The sequence below is a fragment of the Lygodium microphyllum genome, chromosome 3, assembly GCF_053477565.2.
Source record: "Lygodium microphyllum isolate KBCC chromosome 3, Lygodium_microphyllum_v1.1.10, whole genome shotgun sequence".
NCBI lineage: Eukaryota > Viridiplantae > Streptophyta > Polypodiopsida > Schizaeales > Lygodiaceae > Lygodium > Lygodium microphyllum.
Genome location: NC_141137.1, coordinates 162,881,423 through 162,891,936, shown reverse-complemented (window position 1 = coordinate 162,891,936; position 10,514 = coordinate 162,881,423).

Genomic DNA, 10,514 nt, shown 5'->3' with positions numbered 1-10,514 from the left:
ATAACCATTACCTTTGTAGTCTTAGTAGGTCACTGGGCAGCCGACGCGTACCCTTTGTCCGATGCTCCGATGCTCTGGCTGCTTTGGGGTGGGACGCCTTGGAGGTAAAAGATCTTTCCTTGGAGGTAAAAGATCTTTCGTGTGGCACCATTGTTGGGCTTGAGAGGGGGTGTTGAGCTAAAAATGCATTAGCTTTACTTAAAACAACCCCAAAACTTGCTTAATTAATGAAGAAACCTTGTTTATTTAAAAGAAACGCAATCCTAGAGAGTTTCTGTGTCCCATAAGCACAAACCTACTTGGGAGGGCCCAAACTTTCAATAAATATGTATGTTGCCCTCCATTCAACCCTCAATCTCGTTTTTGCAGATTTTAGACGTTTCAGCTTGCTGCCCACACCCCGTTCACGGAGGATATCTTAGTCGAAGCTGTTCACTGCTGTCTACATCAATTGCTGCTTGATTTCCAGCCCTCTTCTCGTAGTTTGGAGCTGATCCTAGCGAGGCAGTTGTTGTTCCAGCACAGACCTGTTGCCGTATGCCTGCCACATCATCTGCAGCCTATGTTTGGCAGCTTTCTCTCTCCTATAGACTGTCTTGCTTGCGTTTTTAGTATTTCTCTCTCTTGCAGGCTGTCTTGCCTGCGTTCTTAGTCTTTCTCTTTCCTCATTATCGTCTGCATTAGATCCAGCTTCTCATTGCTGCGTTTCCTGGTGTTTGACATCTGGAGGTTGCCTTACTGTGATTCAGGATCTGTTCAGAGTACGACACACTCTCCAGCTCATTACCCCTGCCCTGATCCTTCAGATACAAGAGTGCGAGGTTCAATATTCATTCACTTCATAGTGTGTTTGCTGCATGAGCATTGTAAATTCAGCAGTTATATCACTTCAATTATTTTCTGTGTTCATTGTCTCTGAGTTACCCTAACCCTAACTGAGTTCTTTTATCAGTCTATGCTTTGTCGTATGATTGTTATTTGTGTTTTTGTATCAGAGTATTTCTTTACAGGTTATGCATCTGACGATTTTTTTCATTTATCCTTGAGACCTACCTTGTGCATGACGTTTATGCCTATTACATATATGGTTTTTGACACACTGCAGTTGTGATAGTCTTTAGTGCCAATTGTTCCTGGCTTCTTCCCTCTTGGTTGCTCATAGTTGGTTGTGAGCATATTGCTGCAGTTTATTGCAGAAACACTTTTCATACGGCTCTGTGCTAAGATGGGCTGAAATTCCAGGATATTGAGAGTGCTCTCTTAATAGAAGAGGTGAACAGAAAGAATATGGATGTTTCCCATATGTCACATGCATTGACTGTGCGAGGCTGGCAAGATGGAAATGGCCGTGGTAGAGACTCTAACATGTCTCAATCTAGGATACGTGGATAGTCTCGCACTAAGTCCCATGGCCGTAAGTCCGGTCCTACTTGTCATTATTGTGGGAAAGCATGTCATATTCAGCCACAATACCACAAAATGTGTGAAGACAAGCGTAAGGAAAAGGGAAAGAGTAAAATGCAGAACAAGAATGATGATCGCAGCATTGTGCCTAGCAAGTCTAGTGTCAAGATTAATGAGAAGTATAGCTTGCTATATCTGACCATCAGCTTTTTCTTTGGATGCTTCACAGTTGATTGATGCTCTGTGTTGGTCGATGGATTCAGGTGCTTCCTTTCATGTGACCCCTCATAAAGAGTGGTTTCACTCCTATTGTAGTATAACTGGATTGTCCGTTTGGGTAATGACGTGGCATTGGAGACAGTTGGTATTGGTGATGTCTAGCTGCGTTTTGGTTCGGGTAGCATGCTCACTCTTCATGATGTACGTCATATACTGGCTCTCATGAAGAGCCTTATCTTTGCTGACACCTTGGATGATACAAGTTATACTATCTCTTTTGGAGATTCCTCATGGAAAATTACCTGTGGAAATCTTGTTATTGCACATAGTGCTAAGTCTAGTACCCTCTATTCTTTGCTTGTATCTAGGTTAGTTGACCATGTTCCGGTTGTTCCTGCAGTTCCATATGTATCTCTTTGGCATCGTTACCTTGGGCACATATCTTTGAAATGAATGAAAATGATTACTAGTTTGTAGTATCTTCTGTTCCTAGATTGTAAGTGTTTTGAGTCTTGTGATCATTGTTCATATGATAGGCAAACACGTAGTACGCATAAAAAGTCTTGCATTAAGTACATGGGTGAGCCTTTGGCTCTTGTTCATTCAAATGTATGTGGTCCTATGTCCTGCGAAGCACTTTGTCACATTCATTGATGATTATTCACATAAGGTTTGGGCTTATCCCTATTAAATAGAAATTTAATGTCTTGTCTATCTTTCAGTATTGGCTTGCTCTTGTTGAGAACCAATCTGGGTATAGGTTGAAATGCTTAAGGTCACGTTATGGGGGTGAGTATGTCTCGAAAGCTTTTGAGCAGTTTTGCGATGAGTTGGATATTAAGTGTCAGTTGGCTGTTCCCTACACCCCTTTCCAAAATGGTATTGCATGAATAGGATGATTCAGGAAAGAGTCAGCAATATGCTTAGCCATGCAAGTTTATCCCAACACTTTTGAACTTAGACAATTACTACTACCGTATACTCGATTATTTGGTCCCCTTGAACTACTATTGATTGCTAGGTTGTAGAGGAGATATGGATTGGAAAACCTCCATCCTATGCTCATTTGCGTGTTTTTAGTTGTGAGGCATTCTACCATGTTCCCAAGGACAAGCGTAATAAGTTGGACCCTAAGTCCGTGAAATGCATCTTTCTTGGTTGTGGGGATGTAGATGAGATGGGCTATCGCCTATGGGATTTGCAAGCTCGCAAGGTTATCCGTATCCATGATGTCGTTTTCCATGAGGAAAAGATGCATAAGTAGCTTGAGAAGGTGATTGAGGTACGTAGGGTGATCTTTCAGGAGGAGTCATTTGCTCCTATACAGTCAGCTAAAAAGCTTGCAGCAGTTGATATTCTAGTGGTCTAGGCCCCGTCTATTATGCAGGATCAACCTACTTTGAGATGCTCTACTAGAGCTAGACATCAGCTTGAGTGCTTTACGCTCTCCATGGATTATGTTATGGTGATAAATACAGGTGAGCCTCTCTCTTATGATGAGGCCATGCACACAGATGATAGTCACTCATGGGACAGGCCTATGTAGTCGGATTTTGACTCCTTATAGACTAACCATATGTGAGATTTGGTTCCTCTGCCTCGTGGCAAGAAAGCATTGCCATGCAAGTGGGTATACAAGCTGAAAGGTATCCTTGGACGCCCCAAGCTCGCTTATAAGGCCAAATTGGTAGCTAAGGGTTTGAAGTAGAAACATGGTGTTGATTTCAATGAAGTCTTTTCTTTTGTAGTCAAAATGACGACCCTATGCTTGGTGCTAGCATTGGTTACTCAACTAGATTTGGACCTTTATTAGATGGATATAAAGATGGCTTTTCTACATAGAGACTTGCATAATGAGATCTATATACAACAGCCTAAGGGCTTTGAAGAAAAAAGCAAGGAACAACCCAATGTGCAAGTTGAGAAAGAGCCTTTAGGCACCTAAGGAATGATATTACAAGTTTGATGATTTTATGCATTCACAAGGATATAGTCATAGTGTTATGGATTCATGTTTATATACAAAGAAGGCTTGTGATGGTAGCCGTATGATTTTGGTACTCTATGTGGACGATATACTTATTGTTGGGAGAGCTCATGATGAGTTGGATGCCTTAAAAACACAGCTCAAAAAGAGCTTTGAGACGAAGGACATGAAATAGGTCTCATATATTCTTGGGATGCATATCACGTATGATCGCTCTCAAGGGCTTCTTTATCTGTCACACGAGTATATCCAAAAAGTCCTTGAGCAGTTTCATATGCAAGATGGTAAGTCTATTGGTTATTCTCTACCTTCTCATGTAGGTTAGTCAAGCTGATTGTCTGTAGTCTGATAAGCAAAAGACCAAGATGACTAAGATCCCTTATGCATTGTCGTGGGCAGTTTGATGTATGCCATGATAGCCGCTCATCTTAACATACCATTTGTAGTGGGAGTTGTGGCATGCTATATGGCTACACTTGGTAGACGGCATTGGGATGCAGTTAAGGGTATTATGAGGTACCTGAAGGACGTAGCAGCTATGTGCATATGTTATGGTGGTCAGGATATAAAAGTTGTGGGGTATACTAACTCTGATTATGCAAGACATGTAAACAATAGGAAGTCCACCTTTGGCTACATCTTTATCTTTGTTGGAGCGAGTGTTTCTTGGATGTCGAGGGTGCAGAAATGCACAGCCCTCTCTATTACTGAGACCAAGTATGTTACAGTCACTGAGGCTTACAAGGAGTCTCTCTGATTAGGCCAATAGACCTTGGTATTACTGATGTGGTCCCTACACTGCATTCTCATTCTATGAGTGCTATTTAGTTAGCTAAGAATCCGGTCTTTCATGTAAAGACAAAATACATTGAGGTGCGTTACCACTTTATCAGAGAGGTTGTTGAGGACAAGTTTGTTGACCTTGTCAAGATCTTAACTGACCAAAACCCTATAGATTTGCAAAAAGTCTCTCCACAAAGCATTTTGCATTCCTTAGGAAGTTGACAGGTGTTGGATAAGATGACGTCTTTCCTCATCTTGTTGTACTAATGTGCATTTGTACTTTGTCACTTTTTTCTTGTTCTTTTCTCAGTAGGGGCACATTCGCCTTTAAGTGTGAGGTTGTTGGAGGTAAAGGCGCTCGTGCCTAGCTGCCCGTGTATTACTACACTAACAGTATTTACACACTTGTACATTGTAGGTGGCGGGCACCCATCACTGTCATTTCATTCTTTATTTTTTCAGTGATATTTGAATAAATGGAAGGCCGGTTACACATTGGACTGTGGGAGTTTCCACATCTTGGGTGTGTCTCTCTCTTGCTCTTGCTCTTTCCACCATAGCTCTTGCTTTTGCTTGCGTGCTTCCACTTCGAGCTCACTCCTTTCAACTCTCACTCACACACACATAGGGTTAATTCTTTCTTTTCTTCTTGTTCTACCTCTCTCTCTCTCATTTAATTTTTCTCACTTCTTTGATACTCTCTCTCTCTCTCTCTCTCTCTCTCTCTCTCAATTGAAAGGCATAATGCAGCAGGCCTTACATGAGATTGTAGGCATGATGCTGTCCTGATGTGATGCTGTCCTGGGGCATGAGATTGCAGGCATTTTTCAGTAGTGAATAAGTGAATGCAGTGAGAGAGAGAACAGAGATCAAGCTTATGCAGGCAGACATTGCAGGGATGATCAGGTTTATGTAGTAAGAGAGAGAGAGATCTCTGCTCTGAGATGTATGCAGGAGTGCTCTCAGGCTACACTGGAATGCAGTTAGGGAATGGAGTACAGGAAGTCGTGATGCAGACTAGACTGTTCTCATGATGTAGTGTTTGGTGTGTGACACTCTGCAGTTGGCTTGGACAGTGATTTGATGCACAGTAGTAAGTGCAATGCTGAGACACAACAACAAACAGTTTGATCACTCAAGGAAGGCACCTAGTAAACATATACTGCAAGTTTAACCTGGGCTTAATATAGATTGCTGAAACATAGCAGTGAGCATTGCATACCATAATATTGTGACCGATACTTGTGGATGGATTAATCCTAGAGGATACATTTGCAAACATGGATGAACCAGCATCACCAACAAAACAAGGCGATTTCCCGGTGGAAGAATAATCCTTCCAAACCCCACCAAAGCTGTACTAGAGATGTGGATGCGATGCACTCGCACCCACGAGCATCAAAATATGCTCTAAGGTCACAAGAATACTGAAGACAATATGCAGGGGGTATGGATGACATGAGATCTCTCATAAAAACCACGATTAAAGAAATGTATACATCAGTACACAAGAAAGTGCTGTTGGAGATAAAAGTAGACATGCATGCATGCATTAGTCAGTGGGAGAATGGGAATATAGTCAAATAAAGACAGAATTTTAGGATGAAATGGCACATAACATGGTGAAATTGGATACAACTTGGAAGAATGAAATGGAAACTTTGAGAAAATACACTAATACATGTATAGCAAACAAAGAAAAGAAAATTGCTTAGTTGAAATCTCAGCTAGATGTTTGCAAGAAGGACATAACAACGTATAGCCAGAATTGGAATAAGAGAGGGAATGCCTTAAAAAGGTTGTGTGTACATGGGGTAGATGTAATTGAAGGAGCAAGGAAGAAGATGGAAATAGTGGAGAATATTGCTACAGAAAATGCTCAATGGATTGAGGTTGCAAAAAAGAACAAAGCACGGTATGCAGTCTAAGTAGAAGTGATAAATGCCACCATAGAAGAAGCAAGATGGAAAATTCGAGCACTCCAAACATTTAATTATTTTTGTCATTAACCCAGGTCCAGCCTTGGAATTCAATTAGTCATTTGATACATGAAGGTTTCTAAATCTTACTTTTATTAGGAAGTGTAATTAGAAAAGTTTACTTACTATTTTTATAAAAGAGTTATTCCTCGAGTGTGTTTATCAAGGCATCAAGGTTCACAACAGTCTGAAAGCATCAGGGTTCAAAGCTGCATTGGTTGTCTATGGGTTGCTCTCAAATGCATTAACCGAATCTGTTTGTTGTGGGCACTAGAACTCCTGCACTGCTGATGGTACATACTGCACAATAAGAATTCTGCACTCTTGTGATGCTTAGTGTGCTATACAATCATCTTCAACAACCTAGACAAGTACAACATTTGTCACAGCCATTCATCACTGTTATTTGTCATTCATCACAGCATTCGTCAGTCATCACAGCCATTTGTCAATCACTGCATAATTATCCCAGCAGGTCCAAGGCACAAGTACAAGCCTTCTACACCTTCTGCTCCTTTTGTTGAGGGTCAACAACATTAACAATGTCAACTGCAGTACTCAGACGAATGGCGTTACTGAGGCAGGCGTGAATCAGAGAGAGAAGTGCATTACTGCATTAGTGCATAAGGCCTATGCAATTGCTTCATTACCGAAACGTGCTCCATTACTGAAACGGGTGTCATCACGCACTGCATCATCACTCAGACGGGTGTCATTAGTCTTGATGGAGAGAGGGAGAGAGAAAGAGAAGAATAAGTGGGAGGAGAATAGAAAAAATGAGAGAAGAAGAAAGAAAGAAATATTAACTTTTGCAAGAGGCCAATGTTGCCTATGAAGCACATTTGTATCCAATGTCATCTCATCATAAAATGAAAGAAAAATGCATCCAGTATAAGGCTAACATCTAGAGATCTCTCAGTTTGAAAACTATATGTACAAAATATACAACTATAATTGCTCCTCTCTAAATCTAAAGGTCAACATACATGATCCTAGCTATGATGTGGTCTAGGGGGGGGGCCACTCTATTGATTTGTCAAGGGATGAGTCTTCTATGCGTTGTAATAATGGCTTGATCTAGCTATAGTACAGGTCCCTTAGTTGTATGGGGTGCTTTCAAATGATGATTAAACCTAAGGTGCAAACTCTTAGTAATGAAAGCTTCACATTGCACCTTATTCACTTTGCCATTTCCTTGTACCACATAGCTTGTACACTTGCCCACTACATGCCGTGATATCAAATCTTTCACTTTCATGCGCAATGGTCATTGTGCCAAGAGCTAGGGATACTAAAAGTAGAGTTCATTTTAATTTAAACATGAAGCCCATTTCTCATTCTAGTGACACAACCTCTTTAGAAACATTGCAAGTGACCCCAATTTCATGTGGATCCAACACGGTATACAAAATGACCAAGGCATGTTTACTAGTAACCGAGCATAATGTTGTTATTGTATGTGTTCTCAATGTAAAGCTGTCCATATACGTTTCCAAGTAACCAAGCGCATTGCTATTACTCCATGTATTGGTAATATAAATGTATTTATATATAGTTGCAAGTAACCTTGTTACTCCATGTATTGACAAATGTACAAATGCCTATGTATGGTTTGAAGTAACCAGGCATGTTGCCATTACTCCATGTATTGCAAATGTATAATTGTGCAAGATGGTACTGACTACATTAGTAGAAAACCAATCACAACTAAAAAAATCCATGGCTATCAAAGTGACTCACTGCACTAGTGAATAACCAAGCAGAGCCATGGAAACATCGAGTGTCTACCACACTGATCATAAAAAATCTCAAAGCTCATTGTCTCTACTGAGATAAAAGTGCAACACTACTATGTTGATGCTTTGCAACTGTAGACCACAAATGTTTTTGATGCCAAAGATGGCCATACCTTTGAAACAATCAATCTCATTTAATAGTTAAACTCAACAAAGTATATGCTTTATGTACTAAGGTCCAAACACACCAAGCTACCACAATGAGAGATTCACCTACTACCATATCATCTATGTATCATCCTCGACACTCACAACTACAATTAGCAAAATAGGTGTACCAAAGCAAGCAATTAGCATATGCAAGTTGCCCTCAAAACAAGTCCATAATTGAAGTCTACAAGATCATGAACACAAGCTTTGGCAAGCAATAACCAATTGCACAATAACAATTCATGTCATAATGCCATGTCTCTAATCTATGGCCTAACATGTGGCCATCCTAGAGCCATACTCTATGTAAACATGCATTTTTCCAACAACACAAATAGAAGCAATATGCTCAAGTACATTCCAAAAAGCATAGCAATGGTCCATGACAAAACTGTCATGTCCCTTGCTTATTGTTCAAGAACCAAAGATAATACATTCCATGAATCCACATGCCACACTCTAATGCTTTCATAAACACTATGCTCTACTAGATGCCTCAATCACTCATAATAATGGGCACTTTACAAGAATTATGGTCCATCCTAAGAGATCCACATTGGTAATAGACCTTAAGCATAAAAGCATTCCATTCAAGATAAACAAATATGCACAGTGCCTTGCACTTTGCATACCAAACAAAATACAATGATACATAACACAAACGACTTGGAATAAACATATTCTTATGTGTATCCACAATTGTCCATAAAGTATGATACTCGGTGCTGAAGTAAGCATCCATGCCCAACTATGCGAAACTATAGTGCCTAGTTTACTAATTAGAGTGAGTCCCAAAGCAACCACTGTATGGCTTAGCCTATCTTTGTTGAAGGAGTAAATATGCTATTCCCCTCTTGAGCATTAGGCAATGCTCTAAATTTGTGCATCGGTAAATTTGATTGAGTCACAAGCAAGCTTGGATCTAATTGAAAAGCCTCATGGTTAAACTTATAGCAACTTTTCAAGAGCAAGAGTTGCAATAACATTTATGTTCTTCTATGCCACGTCAGCATGATCTTTCATAGACCCTATACTATGCAATTTGTGTGTTTTTGTTAAGGATAATGATTCCTTATTACATGCATTCTTCTCCCATAGTGACATCTTGCTAATTTTTTTTGAAAATTTTCTATTGTTCAAGAATTGCAACACTTAAAATGTGTGCTCACCATGAGAAAATCACAATCTCACCTCCTTGAATATGGTGGTCTTGATGACTAGCGTGAGGAGGGATAAAGGGTCAATAACAACAAAACTATTGCATTGATGTCATGCCAAGGTGAGGAAAATCAAAGGTAATGACAACAAGTCAGATGGTTTCCAAATAGCTTTCTTTGGTTGGCTACTTATTGTGTGTTAAAGACTTGATTTAATAGCCACCTAGCATTGGGATAAAATTGCCTTTTTCTTGAGGGTTAGCTAGGTGATTCAAAGGTGGAGACTCCCCTTCTAATACCCCCTCCTTTTTGTGGCATGATGGTAGTAGTGTTATATCATCCCCCTCCTCACTATTACCAAGTGTAACTTGGCACTAACTAGTGCTTTGCTTCTCTAATTAATTTCTTACTCCACCCTTCTAAAGATGTATTGCATGGTGAGCCCTATTTTAGGGAGAGTGAATATATTGCCAATTGTCAAAATTTAAATCTCCCTTTACATAACATGAGGTTTGCATGCAAACCTTTTGATGTATGCTCCTTGTCATAGCTAATGAGATGTTTCCCTTGTCTCTAGCTTGGCAACTAGCAAAGTTGCAAAAGCCTTAGAGTTGTTAACTTGTAAAGCTCCTATAGATTTTCATTTGTTAGAGCAATAGCTACATAAGTATGTAGACAAAGTTTCTCAAGAAGAGAAGCTTACTAGCTAGAGGATATATATTGTAGATGAGGTCATACTAGCATTAGTGTTTGCCTACACCTATTAGTGGTCAATTCTTTCCTATCATTAGAGTAGAGTTTGCAGCACCTCCTATGATGTTGGAGGTCCTTTTCTAGACCATCGACTTTTTATACACAAAGTAGGATGTATGTATCTAGACATATTGTGTAGGAGAGCTTTTGAGGCTTCTGGGAAACTAGCATAGGTAGGACATGGGAGCTCATGGTATGCATAGGTAGAGTAGTGGAAATGGGACATGGACTATCTTCCCCCCTTCTAGTATGACTTAGAATCCCCCTCCTTACACCTCTCTCACAT